This window comes from Mandrillus leucophaeus, unplaced genomic scaffold (assembly GCF_000951045.1).
Source record: "Mandrillus leucophaeus isolate KB7577 unplaced genomic scaffold, Mleu.le_1.0 Scaffold991, whole genome shotgun sequence".
Lineage (NCBI taxonomy): Eukaryota > Metazoa > Chordata > Mammalia > Primates > Cercopithecidae > Mandrillus > Mandrillus leucophaeus.
In genome coordinates this window covers 302,152-311,042 of record NW_012110819.1, presented here as the reverse complement: position 1 = coordinate 311,042, position 8,891 = coordinate 302,152, and positions in this window count along the sequence as shown.

The window sequence follows — 8,891 nt, the reverse complement described above, 5'->3', positions numbered from 1 at the left end:
GAAAGCAAACCCTTGGGGTCGGTGTGTTTTGGTATTTGACAGCCCTCTGTCTCTTACATTCTGTATCTTTTAAGATTAAAGAAGCAAATAATCACCAAAATAACAAATTTGCAAAGGAGGGCAGGGGAAGATCTTAGCATCCAGTCTGGGCCCAAGAACAATATAGCCTTTTTCTTCTTTTCTCAGGACACACGTTACCCACCAGGTCACATTAACTGATCATCTGCAGTTTCCCCCTTGTTATCCACCCCATCTCTTCACTGCAGGAATACAGATTGGAGTTTCTTTTGGTTTGACTGGTAAAGAGATGAAAATCTGCATGTAAGGAGTAGGTCAAATCAAATGAAGAAAAAAAAAGCAGAAGAAGCTAATTTTGAAAATTAAATGTTCTTTTTCCAATCAAGAGAGAGAGAAAACTTACCCACTCTTGCTTCTCCATTAATGGAGTAAGATGTGGAAAAAGAAAGCAGACTCTTGCCCTGATACCATTCTCCCCTAAACAGTAGAGCCCCTTCCCCTCTGTGGTACTCTTATTACCTATCAGTAGTATTATCTCTATTTGAGAAAAATGCATCCGAAATCGTAAATATTTTGCCCAAGTGGGTTTGAATTCAAACATACATATTTTTGAGTTCAAAACCCATAATAGAATATTTTAGAGTTATGCCATTCTGAGGACATTTTGGAGTAATAAGTAGGATCAAAACATGGGAATGATGAGTTTAGACAGAAAGAACAAAAGCAAAACAAGAACATATGTGCATTTAATTAAAATTGGGATAGGCAGCACAGTGGGTGAATGTGCTATCTTGGCAGGCAGGGGAGACAGGCGTATCATCTTCTATGTGATGTGACCTGCCTGGGCAAAACACTGGAACCCATAGGGACTCCATTCCCTCACATTGAGGGTGACTTGAAAACACTATGAAAGAGTTAAGCAAATTAAAAATTTCTATTTTGCTTTCTTTGCATTTGTTGTCTCTTTTTAAAACATCTTTGAAGAGCATGGTGGAGGAGAATTTGCCCAAGCTAAATTATAGTCACAAAATCAAGAGGTCCCCTTTGTTTTCACCAACTCTTTATATAATCACGGACAAAAGCAATGTCAGTCACTGCCTTCTTGAATTCTTCAATTTCTTGCTTAAACTTACAGGCTCAGCTCTGTGTGTCCTTTAACCCAGCTATGACGTAGGCAGCTACCACTTAGGTATCCTTAAAAACACCAGGCAGAGGGGACTGCAGGTCTTTTCATGCTAAGCTTGGTTCCTATTGTAGCTAAGATTACTTGGCTTAAGCCCTTGCTGACAGTGGAATCCTACTGAACCTAGCTCAAATTCTAAATCTCTGCTTAGTTCCTACCCTGTTCTGGCTCTAGCCCCTAGTTCTCTAAGACCATGCTCTTGTGCTCTTGTAGATTAATTAACTATGATGTAATAATAACACTCACCTGTCTGTAAGGATACAACAGATAAATGCATCTTCTGGTGGCATACCTTTTCTACCACATTTAACTTCCTTGCATGTTACCTCTAATCTGATGCAAGCCTGTCTTCAGTGCCCACCCCTCTGCAGTGTGTCTTATACCGAAATTATAAGCTGTTATTTCCTCCAATGCAGGTCTTTCCCTGACCTTATGTTCTCCCTTCCCCACTGGTTTGCTACCTCTAAGCCAGCACATAACACACAGAACTCATCTAATTTATGATAGCTTAATCTTTTAAACCGTGTGTTCTCCACCTATTTAATTAAAAAGGGCAGCAAAATAACAACAAAAAAAGTCTCTTTAAACTCTGAATTCCTTCACAACCATGAATTACATGCCTAATAAATGACTCCAAATGTTTCTTTAGATTTTATAAGTTTCTTCTCCCAAACCTTACACTTTCTACTTATCGTAAAATTGTAGAGCTTAGGGCCTTTATTCTCTTCAGTTTTGTTCCTTGCCTTCTTCTTTCATTTCTGTAACATCAAACTTTCTTCTAGTGGATAGAGTAATGCCTTGCATCTAAGAAGCACTCAATGTTTATCCAATTAAGTTGAAGAGATTTTCCTTAGCCAGGGAAATTATATAACAGTGCTTAGAAGGGAAGGTCAGAAGGCTATTAAAATAAAATAGAAACAGAATGATAGTGATAGCAGTGATTTAAAAAGTAAAATTCTTGATATTTTAAAAATCAAAATCCAAAAGGACTTGCTAAGAGATTGGATATTCGAGAACAGAGAGCATGGATGTCATCCAGAAGCTCCCCAAATATTTCTGTTCTCCATTTATCAGAGCAGACGGTAAAATTTTCCTTTCTGACCAGATGCTTTTCTTATTCTGGCCAATGAGTGAAAGGTCCCCCTGGACTGAGCATTTAAATGCTAGCAGCCCTCCAGAATTCCTTTTGTATTCCCCTTAGTTAACACAGAGACCAACAATGTTTGAAATGGTGACTCCTTCACCTAACGAGAAAAGACCCCAAGATCCCCATATGACTCATGATGAGTATGTAATATGAGTGAGAGAACTCTGTTGTTTAAAGCACTAAAATTTGGGATTTAATTCTTACATTAGGATAACCTTGTCTTCCTTAATGATAAAATAATGTTCCCTAGGAATACAGCACTGCTCTAACAAAACCTAAAATGTATGGCATTGGTTTTGACTGGTTCGTATGTGAAAAGGAAAGGGTTGTATTGAAGAACAGTACATGGTAGTTTATACTATACAAAAGTAGAGTATTTGGTAAAAATGTCACCTGTGGTGATGTGAAAAGCAGATAAGAAACACAGTAAAGTTTTAGCTTAATAGGGAAATGGAATAGCAGTATGTGGTGGCTGCCATTGGCAGCACTGGGCTGAGCATTATAATATAACGATTTTTAAAAATTTACCAATTTGCAAACAGGAAAGAAAAGGAATAAGGAAGTTCCAAAATTTGAGAATTTGTAGCTCTGAAAAGAACAACTGTAAAAGAAAAGTTAAAAAGAACAACAGTAAAAAAAAATTTTATAAAGCAAATAAAAATTTATAAAATGTATTGAATGACAAAAGCCAATCAAATCTCACTTCATCAAGGATTAAACCAAGAGCCTCATCATCATACCCATTAAAAAAAAAAATGCATTTTGGGAGGCTGAGGCAGGCAGATCACCTGAGGTCAACAGTTCAAGACCAGCCTGGCCAACATGATGAAACTCCATCGCTACTAAAAATACAAAAATTAGCTGGGCATGGTGGCAGGCACCTGCAATTCCAGCTACTTGGGAGGCTGAGGCAGGAGAATCGCTTGAACATGGGAGGTGGAGGTTGCAGTGAGCTGAGATCGTGCCACTGCACTCCAGCCTAGGTGACAGAGTGGGACTCTGTCTGAAAATAAAATAAAATAAAAAATTTTTAAATCTCTGAATGAATTAACAGGTTGCATAAAATAAGGTGGTACTGGGGAAAGCCTAGAAGTTCTACAAAATGCGGCCTGAAAATGTGGTCCTCCCACCAAAGTCTCATGGGATCAAGATACCTGCAATAAAGTTGAGAAGATAAGTAAAGAGATATCACAAAGAGGACCATGGGTTTGGCTATTGGTACCTGTTCCTGACTGGAATCAAGTAAAGAAAAAGCTAAATACATTTCTGAATATGTTATTCTGGTAAAAAGGATCATCAGTTTGGATTACAAGAGGCTGTAACTGCTTAAAATCTGAAATGACTTTCTGTGCCTGTCTTATTTCACTTAGTATAATGACCTCCAGTTCTATCCACATTGTTGCAAACAAAAGAATGTCATTCTTTATGGGCTTGTACACTTGTACTGGCAGGAATCAGACTGAGAACGCTGCTCAGTCACCAACGAAAGTTTATTCTCCATCGCTCTTGTGAATATGGCCAAGGAGAATAACAAAGAAAAAGGAAAACCCCAGAGCATGGAGCTGAGAGTCATGAAGAATATTGAACCTGGGATTGATTAAAAAACAAAGTAAGCAGCATCCTTAGTCCCCAGGATAAGAGATCTTAAAATTGTTAATCAGTTGGGCTTTATATTCAGCAGAAAAGTAAAATCTCTGTGTGCCTCCCAATCTTTCCCTTTCTCAATAAAAGTACTTATTATTCCTCAATTGTATATTAGGTAAACTGTACATTAGGTTTGTATTAGTCTTCAGTTCAATGTCTACATTTTCTACATCCACAAACTTCCGTCTCTTCAAGATCATTTGTGTGATTTCCCCTCTCGTTTCCTTAGTAGTTTGCAGGGGTAGGGCGAGAAGGATGATGAGTTTTCACACACAACTTGTGAATGGAAACAATGAGCATCACTACAGGACAAAAATTTAATTACCAGTGCAAGACTATCATTTTTCCTTCTGGCCTGGAGACCAGCAATTTTCAAGCATGTCACTACTCTACCAGTCTAGATCACTGACACTGAGTTGTTACAATTACAGAGTTCCCCACTTACTCATAGTAGGAAGCCAAGGTGAACAAAAAGCCCACGTTATTTAAGCCACTAAAATTGGAGGCTGTTTCTTACCACAACATTAATAGGCCTATTCTGACTGTTATATAAAGGAACATTTCCATATCAGTATTTGTTGCAGCAAGCAATTTGTTCTTCCATAAGTATGACAAAATTATGTTGTTTTATTTGTATTTTCTTTTTTTTTTTTTTTTTTTTTTTTTTTTGGAGACACAGTCTCACCAGGCTGGAGTTCAGTGGCATGACCTTGTGATCTTGGCTCACTGCAACCTCCGCCTCCTGGGTTTAAGCAATTCTCCTGCCTCAGCCTCCCAAGTAGCTGGGACTACAGGTGCACACCACCACAACTGGCCTTTTTTTTTTTTGTATTTTAGTAGAGATGTGGTTTCACCCATTTGCCCAGGCTGGTCTCGAACTCCTGACCTCAGGCATTCCACCCACCTCGGCCTCCCAAAGTGCTAGAATTACAGGCATGAGCCACCATGCCTGGCCTTTATTTATATTTTCTTACTGCTTATAGATAGCATGATTGGCTAAGTCAAGGTTAATAGAAGGCTTAATTTCTTAAGAGATGCCTTTATTTTCAATTTTACTAAAATATGTACTTTTTTTTTGAGACAGAGTTTCGCTGTTGTTGCCCAGGCTAGCGAGCAATGGCAGGGTCTCGGCTCACTGCAACCTCCGCCTCCCAGGTTCAAGCGATTCTCCTGCCTCAGCCTCCTGAGGAGCTGGGAATTACAAATGCCCGCCATCACATCTGGCTAATTTTGTATTTTTAGTAGAGACAGGGTTTCTCCATATTGGTCAGGCTGGTCTCAAACTCCTGACCACAGGTGATCTGCCCACCTCAGCCTTCCAAAGTGCTGGGATTACAGGTGCGAGTCACCACACCCAGCTTAAAATTTGTACTTTTTTATTGACCATTCCTTTCTTTAAAAAACAAAATAAAATAATCAAGTGATAAAATGACTCAGCACCACTGATAAATGTTAACCAGACAGGTATCTGTTTGCTTTATTATTAAAAACACTTTCTTTCCAGTAAGTCAACAATGTTAGAGTAGTTCCATTTGGAATAGTCATAGGCTTAGAGGGATACGTAATCTGTTTTTCTCCTAAAATATTACACGTTAAGATTTAAAACATAATGAAAAAGTCTAGTGAAAACAAAGAAAGATCAACATAGCCACAGACTGCAGATATTCTTTTGACTTAGGATCATGAATTTATGTCAATAAATATCATCACTGAGAAATAAGTAGATGAAACTACAAAGAACTGAAACCCTTTGGGGCAGCCAAAATTATTTGAGTCTCTTAAGAACAAGGTTGCCTAACACGATTTCTTTTATGCTAGTGGAAAGTGACAGCTTCTTCTCATTCCCTACGGCCCATTTCAAATTCTGTGTTTGGAGATGTAACTCCTAAAACCTAAATCATCCTTGATTCAGAAGTCAAGAGTGTGGGTGAAAACAATCAGTTTTCCTGCTCAATCCAGTTTCAGTCAAAAATACAGATAACGAATTTATCAGGATTGATTTGTTATTCCCAGATCATAATATTCACTTTTCACTGAGCCAGTGAGGTGGTTTACATGCAGGTTTAGGTAAAAACAAAGCTCTTTTAATTATTTGGATTTCCTACTTGACCATTATCAAGTGGCCAGAATAAAAAGGATTAATTTAATTCAGTCAGCGAAATCTTTTTGGATATAGGCTAAAATCACCCAGTGACATAAGACTGTCTATTAAGATATCTCAAACAAAGAAATTAAACTTTATTTTTTCCTCTAAATGCCTGGTTTCATGCACCCTATAGCCTCTGTTCTATCACTGAGGAATTGTTTTTGTATCTTTCACTTGAACTCTCCTATCATTTTTTTTCTTATAAGAAAGCGTGTTTTCTAGATGATACTAAAAACTGTCATTTATAATCCTCTAACATCTAGTTTCCTTAGTAGTGTGTAGAGGGAGGGAGAGAAGGATGATGAGTTTTCACAAACGACCTGTGAATAGAAACAATGCATATCACTATAGGGCGAAACTTTAATTACCAGTGCTCCTAAAGATACATTATTCATTCAAACACTAGCTACTAGGGAGGCTGAGACAGGAGAATTGCTTGAACCCAGGAGGCAGAGTTTGCAGTGAGTGGAAATTACGCCACTGCACTCCATGCACTCCAGCCTGGGCACTGGAGCGAGACTCCATCTCAAAAAAAAAAAGAAGATAATAATAAGGAGTTAAGCCTTCAAGTGAAACAGACCTTGGGAAAGTTAATGAATTTTTCAAAGGCTCCTTCTTAGGTCTGTTAAATGGGTATAACAATATCTATTACAAATAATGGCCATGTAACTTTGAATAAAATCATACGTATAATACCATATAGATGCATAAAATATAAATTAGTTGTTTGCCTAGTGATAGGTAGTGGTGGAACAATTGACAACTACTATTAGCTCAAGACAGGAATTATAAAAATAACACAGGAGTGTTTTAGGGGGTATAGATTTGTATCAGAGTCTAATAGGATTTTAGTTGGTAATAAGTTGAGAGCAAAGATAATGGTTTATAAAATGGTGGTTGCTTTAGAGCAACTACTATGTCTTGTACAAAGTAGGTATTTAATAAATGCTTCTTGAGTGACTGAACCTTCACAAATATAAATAACATGCAATGCCCATTTTGCATTTGTTTGCAAGTTTTTATGTGATGGTGGTGTTTACACCTTGAATCTACCAATTTCCTTAAAGTTTGATGTGGGTGCAGCTATGAGAGAAGGGATTGATTGTTTACTTTGGAATGCTATTTTTATTTGGAGGCTGTGTATTAGTCAGCATAAAATAGTTTTCCATAGTAAAAGGTAGTAAGCTACAACCTAAACTTCGGGGCTTCTAAATTTATTCTCAATTGGCAAAAGACATATTTTCATTTTTCAACAAGACTTAAAATGCTCAAACAGTTGCAAACAACTCTTGGAAAGAACATTTTAATGAGTCAAATGTAAATATATGTAAATAAATTAAACCCACACAAATTAACTTTCCATAAAAGCACTTATAATTAAGAGAAAATGTGTCTGACAGTAGAAATTTGGGTTTTGCTTAGCTTTAGCTAGCCAAGAAAAACAAATTATGTCCAAGATTATCCTGAATCTATTATGTCAAAATGTAGAAATATCACTAATTTCCTTGGGTTTCCACTGGCAGCGTAGCTTCCAAAATTTAAGACAAATTCCACCTGCAGCGGGAATCCATTAGTATCCAGTCCATATTTTATATATTTTTTCCCAAATTAGTGCAGCACTTAATGACAGAATAGTCTCATTTAAAGCGAAGAGGCAGAATCAGAAAGCATATATATAATCCTAATCCTTTCTCCTCCAGATTACTTCTAGCTATATATCCCTCACATCTGTAAGTACTCCAGACCTAGGTAAATCCATCCTTAATGTCTATTCATCCACCCAACATCTGTCTGTTCTGAATGTCTATCTTAACATGGACATCAACTTTTTTAAAAAATATGAACCTTTAACACAGTCATCTTTCCTGCAGATTTCTTCTCAACACCCATTTTGCCTTCTCCTTCCTCACAAAGCGACCTCCTAAGTACTCCTTCCCATTTCTTATGTTAAAACTCAGATTACATCAAGAAATTTCCTATAAATAGCAGTTTCTCACAGTAGTTAATGTTTTTTACACACTCATTAACAAAGTGACTAAGGAGAAACAAACCTAAGGCTACTTTTTAATATCGAGTTCTGAGTCCCAGCAGCATCAAGAACTCCGTAACAGTTTCAAAGAAGAAACAATGACATTGAGGAGACAATCCCTCTATTTGCTGGATAACCCCTGTGGCTATCTCTCTCCCTTAGGTACTCTAGAATCTCTCTAGCTCTGTAGAATATAACCTAGGCAACTGTTGCGTGAGTTCTGAGAGCTCAAAGCTGGCTTTTTTTTCTGAGCAGAAAGCTCCTTTTATTACAGTGTAGGCCAGATTTTCTTCGGTCCTCCCCTAGATTCTCCATAGGAGCGTAACTCAGGATGTAACAGGGTCTGTCTTCTGTGGCACTTTCCACTTGGTATCTATTTGTGCTCCAGCCAAACACATTTCTCCATAGGATAATGAGAGCTTGGGGGTCCTGCTGAGTTTTTGCTTTTGTATTCCTCGATAAATCATGCTTCACACTTCGGTGGTGTCTGTCCCTGTTCTCCAGCTTTGCAATTTTTTTTTCCATAAATATCACCTAGACCAATAACACTTCTAATAGAAGATCTCTGTCTACAGCATCTTCAGCAGATTTTTAAAAATACCTTCAATGACCCTCCCTTGGTTAAGTATTCACTGTCACTCATTAGAAACAAATTAAGCCCTGTTTTAGGATACAGCAATTAATAATACAGACACTATCCGATAACATTAAAAATACTCTAATC